Genomic DNA, 18,517 nt, shown 5'->3' with positions numbered 1-18,517 from the left:
TCTTCCCATAATTAGCATATTTTTCTTGGAAAGCCTGGTAGAATTCTGACTTGAAACACTCTGGCCCTGAATTTTTTTTTTTTTTTTTTTTGGTTGGGAGACTTTTAATGCTTGCTTCTATTTAACTAGGGGTTATAGAAGTGTTTAAATTTTTATCACTTCTTGATTTAACTTTGGTTAGTGGTACGTGGTATAGAGAAAATTATTCATTTCTTTCAGATTTTTCAATTTGTGAGGTACAAGTTTTTCAAGTAAGTCCTTATGATTCTTCTGATTTCTTCCATGTCTGCTATGTCCTCCTAGCCACTTGTGTTTTTGTCAATTTGGACATCCTCTCTGTGCCTTTTAGTTAATTTGGGTGAGTGTGTATCATGTTGATTTTCTCAAAGAACAAGTCTGTCTAATAGATTCTTTTTAGTGTTTTTCATTTCTATTTTGTTGATTTCAGACATGAGTTTGAGTATTTCTTGCCATTTAATCCTCATGGATGTGATAACTTCTTTTTGCTCTAGAGCTTTCAGGTGTTCTGCTAAATTGCCAGTATGAGATCTCCCCAATTTTGTAATGTAGGCACCCAGTCCTCTGAAGTTGCTTAGAATTGTTTTCATTATGTTTCAAATTTTTGGGTATATTGTGCATTCATTTACATTGAATTATAGGAAGTCTTTAATTTCATTTTTTTCCTTTTATTTTATTTTACAATACCATTCAGTTCTACATATCAGCCACGGATTCCCGTGTTCTCTCCCCTCCTGCCCCCCTCCCCTTCCCCCCAGCCCACCCCCCATTCCTACCTCCTCCAGGGCAAAGCCTCCCCTGAGGACTGAGATCGACCTGGTAGACTCAGTCTAGGCAGGTCCAGTCCCCTCCTCCCAGACTGAGCCAAGCGTCCCTGCACAAGCCCCAGGTTTCAAACAGCCAACTCATGCAATGAGCACAGGACCTGGTACAACGGCCTAGATGCCTCCCAAACAGATCAAGTCAATCAACTGTCTCACCCATTCAGAGGGCCTGATCCAGTTGGGGGCCCCTCAGCCTTTGGTTCATAGTTCATTTGTTTCCATTCGTTTGGCTGTTTGTCCCTGTTCTTTATTCAACCTTGGTTTCAACAATTCTCGCTCATATAAACTTTCCTCTTTCTCGCTAATTAGAATCCCGGAGCTCCACCCGGGGCCTAGCCGTGAATCTCTGCATCCAGATCTGTCAGTTGTTGGATGGGGTTTCTGGCATGACTATTAGGGTGTTTGGCCATCCCATCACCAGAGTAGGTCAGTTCAGGCTGTCTCTCGACCATTGCCAGCAGTCAATTGTGGGGGTATTTTTGTGGATTTTTGTGGGCCTCTCTAGCACATTGTTTCTTCCTTTTCTCATGTGGTCTTGATTTACCATGGTCTCCTACTCCTTGTTCGCCCTCTCCATTCTTGATCCAGCTGGGACCTCCCTTTCCCTTAAGCTCTCTTTCCCTCGACCCTCGCCCTTTATTACTCCCACTCATGTCCAGGTTGTTCATGTACATCTCAGCCATTTCTCGGTCATTGGGCAATCCTCGTGTCTTTCTTGGGGTCCTGTTTTCCAGGTAGCCTCACTGGTGATGTGAGTAGCAGTCCAGTCATCCTTGTTCCACATCTAGCATCTTCCTATGAGTGAGTACATACAATATTTGTCTTTCTGAGTCTGGGTTACCTCACTCAGGATGATTTTTTCTAGATCCATCCATTTGCCTGTAAACCTCATGATGTCATTGTTTTTCTCTGCTGAGTAGTATTCCATTGTGTATATGTGCCACAATTTATTTATCCATTCTTCAGTTGAAGGGCATCTAGGTTGTTTCCAGGTTTCGGCTATTACAAACAATGCTGATATGAACATAGCTGAGCAAGTGCTCTTGTGGTATGATTGAGCATTTCTTGGGTATATGCCCAAGAGTGGTATAGCTGGATCTTGGGGGAGATTGATTCCCAATTTTCTAAGAAAGTGCTATATTGATTTCCAAAGTGGTTGTACAAGCTTGCATTCCTACCAGCAGTGGAGGAGAGTTCCCCTAGCTCCACATCCTCTCCAGCATAAGGTGTCTTCATTGTTTTTGATCTTAGCCATTCTGACAGGTGTAAGGTGCTATCTCAGAGTTGTTTTGATTTGCATTTCCCTGATGATTAGGGATGTTGAGCAATTCCTTAAATGTCTTTCAGCCATTTGAGTTTTCTCTGTTGAGAATTCTCTGTTTAGTTCTATAGCCCATTTCTTAATTGAACTGTTGGTCGTTTTGATGTCTAATTTCTTGAGTTCCTTATATATTCTGGATATCAGTCCTCTGTCAGATGTGGGGTTGGTGAAGATCTTTTCCCATTCTGTAGGCTGTCGCTTTGCCTTGTTGACCATATCCTTTGCTCTACAAAAGCTTCTCAGTTTCAAGAGGTCCCATTGATTGATTTCTCTCAGTGACTATGATACTGGTGTTAAATTTAGGAAGTGATCTCCTATGTCAATGCATTCAAGACTACTTCCTACTTTCTCTTCTAGCAGGTTCAGAGTAGCTGGATTTATGTTGAGGTCCTTGATCCACTTGGACTTAAGTTTTGTGCACAGTGACAGATATGGATCTATTTGCAGCCTTCTACACGTTGATAACCAGTTAAGCCAGCACCATTTGTTGAAAATGCTTTCTTTTTTCTATTGTACACTTTTGGCTTCTCTGTCAAAAATTATATGTTCATAGGTGTGCAGATTAATGGCAGGGTATTCAGTTTGATTCCATCGGTCCCACATGCTGGTTTTTATGCCAATACCAAGCTGTTTTTATTAATGTAGCTCTATAGTAGAGCTTGAAGTCAGAGATTGTGATGCCTCCAGAGGTTGTTTTATTGTACAGGATTCTTTTGGCTATCCTAGGTTTTTTGTTTTTCCGTATGAAGTTGATTATTATTCTTTCCAGGTCTGTGAAGAATTGTGTTGGTATTTTGAATGGGATTGCATTGAATCTGTAGATTGTTTTTGGTAAAATTGCCATTTTTACTATGTTAGTCTGCCTATCCATGAGCATGGGAGATCTTTCCATTTTCTGACATCTTCAATTTCTTTTTTCAGGGACTTAAAGTTCTTGTCATATAGGTCCTTCACTTGCTTGGTTAGTGTTACCCCAAGGTATTTTATGTCATTTGTGGCTATTGTAAAGGGTGATGTATCTCTGATTTCTTTCTCAGCTTCTTTGTCCATTGTATATAGGAGGGCTACTGATTTTTTTGAGTTGATCTTGTATCCTGCTATGTTGCTGAAGGTGTTTATAAGCTTCATCAGTTCCTTGGTGGTATCTTTGGGGTTACTCAAGTATACTATCATGTCATCTGCAAATAGGGAAAGCTTGACTTCTTCCTTTCCAATTTGTATCCTTTTAATCTCCTTATGTTGTCTTATTGCATTGCATAGAACTTCAAGTACTATATTGAATAAATATAGGGAGAGCGGAGAGCCTTGCCTAGTTCCTGATTTTAGTGGAATTGCTTTGAGTTTCTCTCCATTTAATTTGTTGTTGGCTGTTGGCTTGCTGTAAATTGCCTTTATTATGTTTAGGTATGTTCCCTGTATTCCTGATTGCTCCAAGACTTTTATCATGAAGAGGTACTGGATTTTTGAAATATAACCTGATAATTCTGTGGACTTCCTCAATGTCTGTTGTTATGTCTCCCTTTTCTTTTTTTTTAAGACTGCTTTATTTTTTATTTTTTTATTTTTTTTTAGATTTATTTATTATGTATACAGTGTTCTGCCTGCTTATATCCCTGAGTTGGGGGCCAGTCTCTAAGTCTCAGGAAGTGGCTGGGGTCTTGGGCAGATGGGCTTGGGGGCAGGGCATGGAGGTTGCAGGGTCTGCCGGTGGTCTTGGAGAAGGGGATCCTTCCTGGTGGGGCTAGAAGGGAACCTGCCCGGTGGCCAGAACCTGGGTCCAAGTTGGGCAGGTCTTCCCTGGAGTGGCTGGTGCCTAGGAATGGGGTCCAGTCTGAGCCAGGACACTCACCTCTGATCCAGAAGGGAAGTCCCAGTCTTTAATTTCTTTATTGCTGGCTTGACCTATTTTTAATTCAGTAGAGAGTTGTTCAGCTTCCATGACTTTATAGGCTTCCTGTTGTTTCAGTTGTTGTTCAGTTAATATCCATCTTAAGCCATGCAGATCTGATAGAATGCAGGGTGTTATTTCAATTTTCTCACATCTGTTGAAATTTGCTTCTTGTCTGAGTAAATGGTCCATTTTGGAGAAAGTTCCACTATGTGCAGGGCAGAAGGAATATTTTTTTTGTGTGTGTGTTTGGGTGAAAGGTTCTCTAAATATCTGTTAAGTCTATTTGGTTTATAAAATCTGTTAGCTCTAGTATTTCTCTATTTACTATTTTTCTTGATGACCTGTCCATTGGTGAGAGACGGGTATTTGAAGTCTCCCACTGTCAGTGGTGTGTGTGTGTGTGTGTGTGTGTGTGTGTGTGTGTGTGTGTGTGTGTGTATGTGCATGCGCATGCACGTGCCTGTGTGTGTGTGTGTGTGTGCGTGTGCGTGCCTCTGTGTGTGTGTGTGTGTGTGTGTGTGTGTGTGTGTGTGTGTGTGTGTGTGAATATTTGCTTTAAGCTGTTAGTATTTCTTTTAAAAACTTGAGTACCCTCATGTTTGGGGCATAGATGTTAAGAATTGAAATGCCATCTTGGTGGATTTTTTTCCATTAGTGAATGGTTGGAGACAACCCCTGTTTAAGGGGTTTATTAGTTGCCTCTTTAAGGAATTCTATCATTTTTATACAGGGAGTTTTAAGGTATTTCTCTTTTGCTTCAGCTATGTGGAAACATTCAGGGCCTGCTGTAGTAGAATTGCGGGGCTCTAGTGATGTCATATTGCCCTGGCTATTATTGATTTTGTTTTCATGCTGTTGTCTAGGCATCTGGGCTGGGGTGATTATATATCTAGGTGTTGATTTCTCAATTTGTCTTTGCTGAGTGTGTGTTTTTTGTTTGGTTTCTGTTTCTTCTCTGGATTTTCTCAGAGTGTGATGGTTGTATTTTTCCTTATAAGGCAATTTCTTTGGACCTTAGAGTTAGGGACACTGAAGATTCCAGGTAAAATGTGTTTCTGGGTATTGGAAACTGACATTTAAGAGTTGGGATAGGCTAGAGATTTGAAGGGTTTCAGAGGAGGAAGAAGAGCATACTGCTCAACCAGATCTATTTATTTTATTTCCTTGGAATGAGGAGAAACAGTGAAGAGAGGTCAACAGGGGGTCTCCTATAGTGCTGGACATGAAACCTGTTCAGGAGGAATCTAGACGAACAAAAGGAAAAGGGAAACAGCATATAGGCTCCCCTGGCAGAAGTGGTCTGTGGGTTAGCAGGGAGTGTCTATTGGACTTGGGCCTGTGATAAAGCAACAATTGGGAAGACAGAGGTAAGGAAGTAAAGGTCTGTGGGACCCAAAGGAGACAGGGGAAATGGGGTAAGGAAGGCTGCAGCAGAGTTCTGTTTTAGAGATAGAAATGAGCTTGGGGGACTGGGTTTAGATGAGAGGAGGGTGTGGTAAAAGTCTTCAGTTAGCTTATTTGTTTCCCTAGCCTGCTCAGCCAGTATGTTCATTGGGATTGTCTGCTGAATTTGGAGGCTGGGATGCTGGGAATAGTTGGTGTAGGAAGGCTGGAGAATCACATCTCTTTGACCCATTGGGCATGAGGTCAGAGAGGAAAGGGAGACTGCAGCAAGTATTCTGCTACAAGAGTTGGAGACGAGACTGGGAATTAGGACTGGAGGATCAAAAGGAGAGGTGAAGATCTGCCTTCAGCCTATCAGCTTTCCTAGCAGCATACATGATTTGTTTTCTTAATGAGAGGTGGATTTTTTATTTCAAGTTTGATTTCAGTTTGGGTTTCCTTCAAAATTGTTATCTGTTCACTGAATTCTATGTTTGTATTTTACATTATCTCCCTTGTTCCATTCAAATGTTTGTGTTTTCTTAGTATTCGTTCTAGCATTTATTCATATCCCCTTTGAGTTCTTTGAATATATTTATAGTTGCTGATTTAGTTCATTATCTTATGTGTCTTCTAAGCTACTTTCTTCATGGATTATCATGACAGCACTAATTTTTGAAGGCAACATTTTGTTTCAGTCTTTCATAAATATTTTTGTGGTAGGACCTGGGCATCTGAAATTAGGGTATTCTTAGTCTTTTGGTATGGATATGTTGTAGGGAAAAGGTGCTGGCTAAAAATACCCACCCTGACCCTGGAGCCCAGAACTAGAGAAAGATGGCTCAGATAAGGCCAGTGAAAGAAACACAGTTTGGGTAAAATCAGAGCCATCTCTGCCCCTGGCCCACTGACTTGTGAAACTAACCAATTACAGAGCAGGACAGTAGCACCCTGGCCCTGGGGCCCAGGACCAGGGAAAGAAACACAGCCTGGGTTTGGGACCTGAGCCAGAGAAATGAACACTTTATCCCCAAACCCAGAACCAAGGAAACATGCCCTGACTCTGAAACTAGTGCCAAAGAAACATTTTTGGTCCATAGAATCAAAGTTAGTGAAAGAAATGTGCCCTGGCCTTAGAAGCAGTGTCAAAAAATAATAATAATAATAACAAGAAAAGCCAGTGAAAGAAACACAGTTTGGCTCTGAAATCAGTGCCATCTCTGTCCCAAGCCCACAAAACTGGCCAATCCCTGGGAAGAAAGAAACTAACCAATCACTGTTTGACTGCTCCCTAAGACATCCTATATAAACTACCCTGCCTGGTCAGTTGTGAGCTGTTCTCTCCACCCTGGTAGAAGTAGCTACTCTCCTGGACTCCTTTTTTCCAAAATAAATCTCTTTCTCAAAAGAGTTTTGGGTGTGAAGATCTTCATTCACTGAAGATCCTTGATGAGACATACCTCAGTGGACAGTGCAAGACAGGGCTGAAAAAGTAACACTTTTCTCTGGAGCCAGAGGAGATTGCTGTATTTCTCCAGGGGTGTCCCCTTTTTGCAGAGTGAAACAAAAGAAGCAACATCTTAGGATTGAGAAGCAGAGCTCTGCTAGGAAGCCCACTTAAGTAGGGGCTGAGTAAAGCCCAGCTATGGCGGCTTTCCGGGAGAGGAGCAGGTTTGCTATATCCTGTGAGGCAACCATCCGCCATCACACCAGGTATAGCCTGACTCTCCCAAACAGTCAGAATAACCTTCCCTGCAGAGCTCCTAGCAGCTCCAGGCCTAACTTTCCCGAATAGTCAGGATACCCTTCCCTGCTGAAGTAGTTCCAGGCCTGACTCTCCCAAGCAGTCACAAAAACTTCCCTTCTAGGGCTGAGCTGTCTCTTTGCAGCTCTAGCTATTAGAGCTGTCCTAAGCAGTTCCAGGTGTCTGGGACACCTCCAAGTCTGAGCTGTCTTAAGCAGCTCAAGGTGTCTGGGATACCTCACCCTCCAGGGCTGAGCTGTCTCTTTCTCAGCTCCAGCTGCCAGAGCTGTCCTAAGCAGCTCAAGGTGTTGCCTAACTTCCCAAGTAGTCAAAATACCTTTCCCCAGAGTTGCAGAACTCACATTTTGGTGCCAAAATCAGGGACCAAACCCACGGAGTTGCAATAAATTTATTTGCTTATGTCACGCCTTTACTGAGCAGGCATTTAAATTGCATCTGCTACTACCCCAGCTAAGCAGGTTTGGGATTATCAGGGTAGTACCCATTTGGAGCCACTAAGTATTGATGTGTGAGTAGGGCATCAGAATTGGCCTTATCTTAGCTAGAAAACAGGTGCAGAATCTGCCTAGATGGATGAAACTTCTATAGAAGTTCTTTCTGCAATTAGTAAGAAGCAGATGTTGAAGTACTAGAATGATAAAGATGAGATTCATCAGTGGAGTGCATAAACAACCAGCATAGGTCAACCAACGATGTTAGAATCCTAGTCAGAAGGGGAGAAGATGGTTCCCTTTGAGTTCACAGATGGCCAGAGCTGGGGTTTGGAGTGCGGCACCTGAGAGAAACACAAATAGCTACATGTAGACATCCTCAAGAGCAGTACTTGAGGACCTAGAGTACTAAGAACTTGTAAGGAATTCATTCTGCTTTTCACCGTGTAACATCAAAAATAAAAGTTTTGTTATATATCTTAAAGGGCAAAACACTGGAATCATCTCAGTTGTTCTCTACAATTGGCAAAATGGTACCCAAATATTTTGGTCAGTGTTTTAATATAAAGATAGATGATTAGATTAAAAGGTAAAAATAAATTAAAATATTATTTCACTTGTATAGAAAAAAGTAAGATCCCAGAAACCCAATGCTATTCTTTTAATGATGACCATGGTTTGGCTGTGGTCTGTCTTCCAAGAATGATTAAGTGTTTCTAGGTCTTTCTAGGGACACTCTTCTCAGATGATTTTGAGGCAGGCATCATCCTTAGTAGTCCCTCAATCACAAAGTAAGATGCTACATAAGAAAGAAGATTGGTTCCTACCCACCCTCTGGTTTCCTGTCTTGTCATTTGATTTATCATTCACAAATACTCCTATCATGGTGCTATCTCCCATGTGATATTCACCAGTACTGAGCCAATATTCACTAAATAAATTCATTTACTTCATAATGAATGTAAACACAGGCATTCTGTTATTCTAATGTAGTAAGCTATCTTTCCTAAGTAAATCATCTATTCCAGATTGACTCAAAACTAACTTTCAAAAGGCTGGGTCCTAATTACATTTTGTTTGATAATAGATAAAAGCAATACTAACTTTATAAGCTTCTGCCCTACTATTCTGAAGAATTGCAATTTACCCACTTAAACTACGGGAATATTAAATGATGCAGTTAATAGCTGATTTGTATATCAGATATGAAGATTATATCAGTGATTTATTTTATTAATTCAGTAAATATTTTTAGATCTAATAACCTTCAATCTCAGGCACGAATGCTACAATAATTACTGCTAAGAGGTGCTAACGGTAGAAGCCTCTGGCTGTATCCTCTGATAAGTTCATGAGTCATGATGTTCAAATGATTGATGTAGACAAGCATAACATTTTTGCAATTTCTGCAGCCTACCTTAAAGGCTGCAATTTTTAGATAGCATATACTGATCTCATATGTCTTAGAGCTATAAAAGACAATGATCTGTGCAACAAACAACTAAAATGATCCTAAAATAACTCTTCCTCACTGAGATCATATCGTCAAGTATTAGCCTACATAATTTTTATCTCATATAACATCTAAAATAACACTGAATGAATAGGATATTTGTTCTAAAAGAATGATGGGACACAGGACATTACATAAGAATAATATTCACATTATTTAGATCCGTTGCCTTGGTATGTATATACATTTATTTAAAACAAATTAACTGGTTGTGACAAGATAAACTTTTGATTGAAGGTTGTTGAATATCTTCTTAAGGAAAATATAAATAAATTTTTACTTATAAGCTTTCATTTTACTTACTTAAGTAAGCATATTTATTGCTTGGATCACAAAGATATCACTAACACAAACGTCTGTAAAACTCAGATAGGGCATGGATGATAGGTCAAAGTAAAGATTCTATCAAAGTCTAAGATACTGAATAAGTATGTTTATCATGCTTACTTACTGAGTATAGGTGAAAAATTATTTGTAGGAATCTGGGTGGCACCAAAGCAGCTGTATCAATACAAAATCCCACCCCATTGTGTATGACAATTTAATGGAAACTGCATCATGGAGTCTGTTTCAGCTACCCTTTCACTAGTTATATATTCTAGAATATCCTAAGATCACTTGCTACTGAGAGATAGCAGAAGGTAATGACTCATTAAGGGTCCTGTGAGCCTTCTCGCCCTTCTTCCACTAGATGCGTGTCAATAGCCCAATTACCAATTTCATACCTCTGAGTGTAGCTGTGTTGTTCTGTTAAATTAGTTACTATGGTTACTTGAACAAGGAAATCTCTATTTCAAAATGGTGATTAGATGGTTATGCTGTGCACTCAAGAGAAAGAGCCATAGTACAATACTGTCATGCCTTTCCTCACACCTTTATATTCTTATTGCCTCTTACACAATGCCCCTTGTGTCTTGGAAAGGATAGTATGTTCATAACACTTCTATAAAAATTGGGCAGCCATGCTACTTTGAGTCACTTATTCTCAATAATTTAAAAAATTATAAGTTTCTTGGTCAGTAACCACCATGTACTGTAAGAAATTCTTTCCTATGACCAAGTCAGACAGCTGCAATAATAGCAGTGATTTTTCTATACTCACAAATGTTTAGGAGGCAATTAGACAATCATATAGCATGTATTCTGCAACAGTAATTGCTTCTTCAGTGGAACCCAATTTTTGTCCTGGGCTATAGTTCCAGATGTCTCTTCCTTTCGTGGAAGAGAACATGACTTTTACTGGAAAATTGTTGATGGCACCCATAAAATACAAATTGCTATAACACAAGTAAGGCATCTTAGCTTTTGATGGAGTTTTGATGTAGTTCACAAGATCTACAAATGAGAAAAATTGTAGGTGACAATTTACCCTAGGAACCCTGGTTAGTACCATCCAGCAATACAAAAGTTAACAAACATGGAAGGAGGCCCCAGTTCAGGCCCAGACTGATATTTCCATATACTAAGGCCAATGAATGCAATGTCATCACTAACTAATAGAATGTCATCCTCTAATTTAAGTATTCAATTAATATGTCCTTTGAGGAAAATGTCTAATAAACAAACAAGTAATAATTCTTAAAAGGAAAGAGTTATTCAACATGGCTAGTCACACTGGAAGAGGTATAGAGATGTCTAGCAAACTGTGCCTCTATGCTCAAGGATATGTTCAAGGTTTTGATATGAGTTTTAGGTATAGATAGAGACAAGATGTATACACAAGTACAAAGTTGTAGCCAAGGTTTAGCTCCATCCATCATCTTGTCTCCACTCTAATCTCTGCCACAAAGAGGTCTGAGCAATTGTCAGAACTGCAAAACCTTTTTTTTATGAGACAAGCACCAATTCTGACTTGCATTGGGCTTGTGATATACCATTTTCATGGGCTGATAGCCAAAGTGAGGTTCGCAAACACCTTTTTAAAACCTTTATTCTTGTCAGGAAAGTTATATTTCTCCATTCTGTGGTTTTATATCTCAGCTCTGAGGTAAAATATGTCTGAAACAAACATAAGACTAAAACATGAAATTATTTAGCTCTTTTGTAATCTAATCTGATATCTTTGTTCCTTGAGAAATGCATACATGTATATAATATGTTCTGATTATTCTCTTCACATGCTGCAACATCTCCCTCACATTCCTATAACAACCTTCATCACTCCTTCCAGTCCACTTTCCAGATTCATGACTTTTAATTTTGTTTTGTGAACCATTATTTAACTAGGGCCATATGTGAACATTGGATTGGAATCATCCATTGGAGCCCTGTGGAGTCACCAGTGGGCATAAATACAGATTAGCATCATACCAGTTATATAACAAAACTTTCTACGGATGGCAGGAAAGACACAAAACAAGATATAGGATACCTTCCTGTGACAAAGAATAGGACTAGGAAGGTAACCTTGATGAAATACTCTGAAATTCCACTGTCATTTATTCCATATGAATGCAAAATGATCTGTGGATTCTGCACCCAGGAGAATACTTTTAATAAGGTGCTTTTAAGTACGGTCCAGTGCAAATGTAAAGGTGTCAGCACTTGTTCCACCTAAAGAAGAATATTGGATGCTGAAATTTGAGACCATGTGACTTCTTTACAGGCCGAACTGAGCTATTAAAAGGGCTTTGAGCTGGATGAAACTTACCTTACCTTTTCTTGGTTGCTTCTGTAATTTGATTATTATCTCAAGGAAGTCTATACTTTGTTTATTAATTCACCACTCTACTAGGATAGTTAATTTCACCCATTCCTATTTGACACAAGCATGTGTGACTGATTTCACTGTTTCTATCCCAGTTGAAACTCATCTGTAATAGTATTCAGAGTTGTGCCCCAGCAGTACATCATTCCCCAGAAAGTTCTATTGTAGGGGATGGGAATTCACACTGTATATTCTTGTGGGGAATACTTGCTCAGTCCAGAAAAATATATTTCTCTTCACCTAAACCATCATACTGCCATATCCATCTGCTGATACCCATTATCTATGGTACTTTGGGTTCATCATGAATTAATCTATGCTTGACTCAAGTACTTACTAAAGCCCAAGAAATTTTCAGATTATTAAAGGATCAATCGATTGTAATCAATAAATCAAATCAGCATGGGCACTTTGATCACCCTATATGGTGCTTGCTCTGTCAACATTTGCCATCTGTCAGTGGAGAGGTAGAGATGCTTTCCACTCCAGGAGATCTTGGTAAAATGATGCAGTGCATTTCACCAGTGGCGCTCTCTCCTTTGTTTCTTTGACTCATCTGTTGTTAAGGGTTATATAGCCTGTCAAAAGTTCTTCGCACTTAGCTTTCTATCAAACATTCTCCCTAGGAGCTCTAGACTGACACAAAGCTTGTCATGTTTGTCTTTGAAAGACCCAGAGAGGCCTCTTTGCTCGACTATCCCTTCCTTCATCTTTTCTTGTTTTCTGTATATTTCTGTGCTGATCTAAGTCACTTAGATTCTAAAGCCTCTCCCATTTCATATGATCACACCACAACATGGGGTTCTACAAAGTCACTAAAGCTCCACATCAGCCCTAATGTTCTGGTAAATTTAAATCTTTCTTAACTCTCCAGTGTACTCAGTGTACTCAGCATAAAACAGTACTTCTCTCTCTCATACTCAATTCTGTTAGTTACTTGTCTTCCAGTTCCTGATAGTCACGGTGATCTCAGCCAATGATCAAGTGTCCTGAATGTCTTGATGACTCTTGTAATAATTCAGAATATGCATCTCATCTTCTGTTAAGAAGGGAGAAATAGTGACAGCATTGAGTTTCTCTGCTTCTATAGAACTCAGTCATCTTCCATCTACCCTAAAATTCTGCAGCTGCACAAGCCAGGGAATGCATGCTTCTTTCACTTCCTGAGTCCTTCACAACTCAGGAATTTCAAAGTCAGGTTAAGCCCTACCCTGCTTTCCTGCACTAGGCAGTTATGAAGCCTCACATCTGCATGCTAAATTATGGATATATTCCTTCTTCTCTATTGAAGGTCAAACCTTAGAAATATCTTCTGTCACTGCTATCATAGTCTGTCTCTCTTTATTGTTTGATTGTGCCCACCATTTCAAGATCTTTGTCTCCCTAAGCATTAGAAATGCCAAGCCAGTACCCCAGCTCATTCTACTTTTTATTCCATTTCTGTACCAAGTCAGAAGCTAACATGGAGCATGTGAACCACATGTCCCTTTCTGTTTAATTTCTTTCTCACACAAATGAGTTCCTACTAGGCTGCCATCTTGTCCTTGGTTGCCTGCCTTGTTACACATATTAATGGTGAATCAGTGACTAATAGGGTTTGCTGGAAACCTTGTCTCATATGTGGTATTCTCAGGGACAATGTATTCTCTACTCCTTCTACTGTTTCCAGAGGGAAAGGGCAGACAGTTTGAGAGGGATGCAAAATAAACCATCCCTTTTGAGAAAAAAGGTCTCAATAACAGCATATGAACAGTGTGGGTCTGAAGCTGAGAGTTTATGGCCTCCAATGCAGAGCAAGGTATCTGCCCTAAAAGGTTTCTGGGGGAAGCAGAGGTCTTACATTGCAAGTAGTCATAGAAACTCTGGGTACATGAGTGACTTTGGCTAATGTACAACTAACATTAAGCTTCCTTGGATTTTTTTTTTTTTCTTACAAAATCTATCTGCTCAAGACCTGGTTTTCTGGAAGGCCAGGGTTTTCTATAATTCAGCACATGTTAAAGAAAGCGATCAATGTCCTTATTGGGTGATTACACTCACTGGCAAGTACAATGAGAACATGTAACAACAATTATCCTATTAAATATCATTTCAATCACCATAGTCAAACATCATTAGTTTTTATTGCTTGGGGATTCGGAAATTCATTTTTTTTTTTTAGAAATAGTGTTTAGTGGAATAATGGGGAGATTTTCATTTATTTCCTATAATTAACTTTAGAAGAGGAGAAAACTGTTGTAATTTGCTAAATCACAGGAAAAAAAACAGAAAACAAGGCACAACAATGCCAACAAATTAAACTAAAAGAAGAGATAAAAATGGCCTTGAAAAAACTAAGTGCTGTAACAGAGGAGAGAAAGTTATTTGATGAAAGTACATTATGAGAGAAAGTACTTTGATTTGGAGAGGGCTGCTACCTCGAATGATGGCTGCCATTTCACCAGTATTCCACAATACTTATATTTATAAGTATTACAGATGTTATATTTGTGTCTTCTCCTAGAACTATATAAATATTATATAAAGATTAGCATGACAGTGCATTTTAATTACCAACAATAACTTCCTATGAGTAAAAAGTTAATACAAAACTACTACTTGAACTTAGTATTAGAAGAAAATATTTTAACTGTTAAGTTGGCACCAATTAAAGGTGTGCTTTGTTTTTCATTTCTCGTGTTCTTGAGTTTTTGCAGTGATCAGCTACATTGTACTTCTTGCTTTCATTCTCCCTTCTGTTCCTTTTATAGCATATAATTTTCTTGGGGGGCCAGTTATAAGTCACCTAGCAGTTCTTGCTTACAGATTGTTATTACTAAACTGGCATATTTCCTCTTCAGAGAAAAATATTGTATAATAATTATGTGGAATATAAAAATATGGACCTTGATTTTTAAACAGCTAACCCACCATTTTAGGAAGGTAAAAAAGGTTGACAGCTAATAACATATATTTTCTCATTGCTGGTGACTACAACTCCCCATTACAAAATGAGGTTGTAGGGTGCTATTCTGTTTCCTTCTGGGTTTATAACTCTGCTGTAAAACAGATTTTTATGTAAAACTTAACACATTGGAATTTTCTTGGGAGTGCTTTATTGTTTAATTACAGTTTAGTTTAAGTTCATTAAAATATTTCTAAGTGACATAAGAGCAAAAATCTGAATAAGAATGCAATTTGTCTCAATTTTACATTTTTATATCTAGGAAATTAATATCTTTTATAAAGTATGTGTTTTTCAGAGTATATGTCGGATATGTAATTTTATTACCTGAGAGACATCAAGAATGATAAGTTTATCAGAAACTCTCAGATGAAAATATTTAGATGAAGAATAAGAATCATTCAAGTCTTTCTGTGCGTATTTATTCTGAATAATAACAAGTTAGACTGTAGGAATGTCCAATGTGTCAATTAAATAATTATTTTATATTAATAACTTTGAATGCTTATAAATAAAAATGCTCATTTGCATACGTTTTCAAAATTTTCTTCACTAAGTAAGAAAAAAAATTATTCAATATTTACTAAGGTTACTCAACCAAGGCAATTTATTAAACAATGTTATGCCTATATTTTCTTTATGTAATGCCTGAGTCTAGATCAGAAGTTAAAAGCCATAGTTGAATATAACAATCAACTACAGGTATCATCAAAAAGGATCAGGGCAACACTGAAACCAAAAGAGAGGGGGAGAGAGAGAGAGAGAGAGAGAGAGAATACTAAGGCTGCAGGAGTGGTATGAATGATTTATAGAGTCTCCAAGACTATGTAAATCTTTATAAACACTTTAAAATACTAATAATCAATAATATTTAATCAACTTCAGTGACTATCCCATTTATTGGCTTGGGGTATCAGATTCCTACTTCTGGAGAATGCCAAGTGGATTGAAAATGAGTTTTCATGTTTTTGTTGTGCCCACTATTACTAGAATCTATTCAAGAGACTGGGATAAAGTTGTCCCCAAATTTATTGGTGTATGCATTAGATTTGTAGCAACAGAGTGTTAGAAAAATAAACCTGAGGTATTAATAGGGGCAGTGAGCATAATGCATAGTTATCTGAGCAGTTGAACTGTAGATGGAAGATCAGAGAGGGCGATTTAAGAAATTTCCATTAACAAAGGGGGAAGAGAAGGTCATAATAGAATTGAGTTGTAGCAAAGAAAGATGTCTAACAGTAGGCAGAAGTTTATCTCTAGCAGATTTGTTGTTGAAGCCAATGGGTGTAGACTCTATCTGAGACTTTCATCTTGTGAATAGTTTGATGTTTACTAAAAGAGTGAGATTATTCTGGATCTACTGTGACAAATTATTTAAATAGTAATCACAGAATCAAGAACACTGTTTATGTAGCATGTGCTACTATGAGAAACAGTTTCATCTAGTATCAGGGTGAAGAAATCAGTGATGGGAATAGGTATAAAGATGCAGAAGACATCCTTGAATTTTAGCTGACAAATCTTACTGAAAATTTCATGCAAATTTGAGGGAAATAAGTTATGAAGAACACCATCTAAAGTTTGGCTTCAGTAACAGAGTAGGCAAGAAGACAGTCCAGACTGAAAGGGATGAGAATGAAGTGGATGGAAGTCAGGACTAGAATTTTGTTAGTCTATGTCAGGTTAGAGATATCTATTCAAAATCCAGGGGAGTGCCCAAAAGACATTGTGTGTTAGGAGTTCACAATGGCAGTAGCAAATGCAAAGCACACTTTCTTGAGACAAACACACTGAAAGTTGACACCGACTCCTGTTGTATATAAGAAGGAGGATAACAGAGAAATTATATTTCAAGACACATTAGCAGTGAGCTGTTGCCCTGAAAACCTAAGACATGAGAAACTGAGTCCAAATTAGTCTTATCAGAAAATTGGAGCTTAGGATTTTTTTAGTATAAATGGAAAATTGATAATAAAAATTGAAATGCAATTAATCAAATGATAAAAGTTGTAATGAAGAAAATTGTTTAGTTGAACAATGCAGTCCTAAGTCAGCAAATGGAAAGACTTGTGAATCTGCTTCTTCTAACAAAAGAAGCTGTAGTCAATTCTGGAGTGTGAGAAACCTGATGATGGAAATTGAAATGGCAGATAACCAGAAAGACTGTGAGCTAAATTATTTTAAAGCATAAATAAGCAAGATTGACAGGGGCTTTAGCAAGCTGTGAGGTTGGAATATGTGACTTGGTCAGATATCCTAAATAAATATTTAAGTTTCCTCTTCATAGAATTCTGTAGATTTAGCTAAATGCAGGAAGGTAATTAACTTGGCTGATGAAACGGCAAAGCAATTTCTTGGGAAAAAAGTACTTACTACTTCTAAAGATACATGTACAGCAACATATAGGTTGATCAGTGACTTTCATAATCCTAGAACTAGCAAAAATATAATTAAAAGCAATAAAATAAAGCAAATCTTGTAATTAATTTGAATTCATTGCTACATAAACACTTTTCTCTTTTCTCTGGGTCTGCTTTATATAAAATTAAGACAAATAAAGAAGATTATATTCCAGAGTTTCTAGGTGACAGTCAAGGAAAAAATATAATAAGCACATAAAGGAAAGATATAGAACATAAGATCTGTAATTCTTTCTGGAATATACCTTTTAGATAATAAGCCAGCTATAGGCACCTGACTAGTTTCTATGCTTTCCTTGACAAAGAAATTCTTGCTGTTACTCCAGACCCAATTCTCAGGGCTACCCCTAGTGCCATAACAATACTTGAGCTACAACACCACTCCCACATCCACACCTCCTTTGGTTACCACAGACCATCAAACCCCTGTATGACAAGAATTTCAAATCTTGCTAGGTGGTGGTGGTGGCACACCTTTTATCCCAGCACTCAGGAGGCAGAGCCAGTCAGATGTCTGTGAGTTCAGGACCAGCCTGCTCTACAGAGCGAGATCCAGGACAGGCACCAAAACTACACATAGAAGCCCCGTCTCGAAAAAAACAAAACAAAAAAACCCAAGAATTTCAAATCAGAAAAGACATCAAAAGATGGAAAAATTTCCCATACTCATGGATCAGTAGGATTGGCATAGTAAAAATTACCATTCTTGCAAAACCAATGTACAGATTCAATGAAATCCCCATCATAATTCCAATACAATTCTTATTAGATCTTAAAAGAAAATCACCACTTCCACACAGAAAAAAAAAGCCTAACATAGGTAAAACAGTTCAAAACAATAACAAAATTGTTGGAGATCGTACCATCCCTGATTTCAAGCAGTACTGCAGAGCTATAGTAATAAAATCTACATTGTACTGGCTTAAAAACAGACCTATTGATCAATCAAGTGAAGACACAGATATAAATCCACATACCTGTGGACACCTGATATTTGACAAAGAAGTCAAAATTATACAATGGGGAGGGGAGAAGCATCTTCAACAAATTGTCCTGGTCTAACTAGATGCTGGCATGTTGAAGAATGCAAATAGATCCATATTTATGGCCCCACACAAAATTCAAGTCCAAGTAGATTTTCTTCAGGCCTAGTCCAGTTGTTTTGTTTTGTTTTGTTTTGTTTTGTTTTGTTTTGTTTTGTTTTGTTTTGTTTTGTTTTGTTTTTTAAGTTGCCTCCATCTAGCTGCTTGGCTCTATCACTTAGCATTCATGTCTTTCTAGGGCTTTTCAAATTTAATGT

The sequence above is a fragment of the Peromyscus maniculatus genome, chromosome 10 (assembly GCF_049852395.1).
Source record: "Peromyscus maniculatus bairdii isolate BWxNUB_F1_BW_parent chromosome 10, HU_Pman_BW_mat_3.1, whole genome shotgun sequence".
NCBI classification, from domain to species: domain Eukaryota; kingdom Metazoa; phylum Chordata; class Mammalia; order Rodentia; family Cricetidae; genus Peromyscus; species Peromyscus maniculatus.
The sequence above is the reverse complement of the archived record's forward strand: the minus strand, read 5'-3'. Positions refer to the sequence as shown.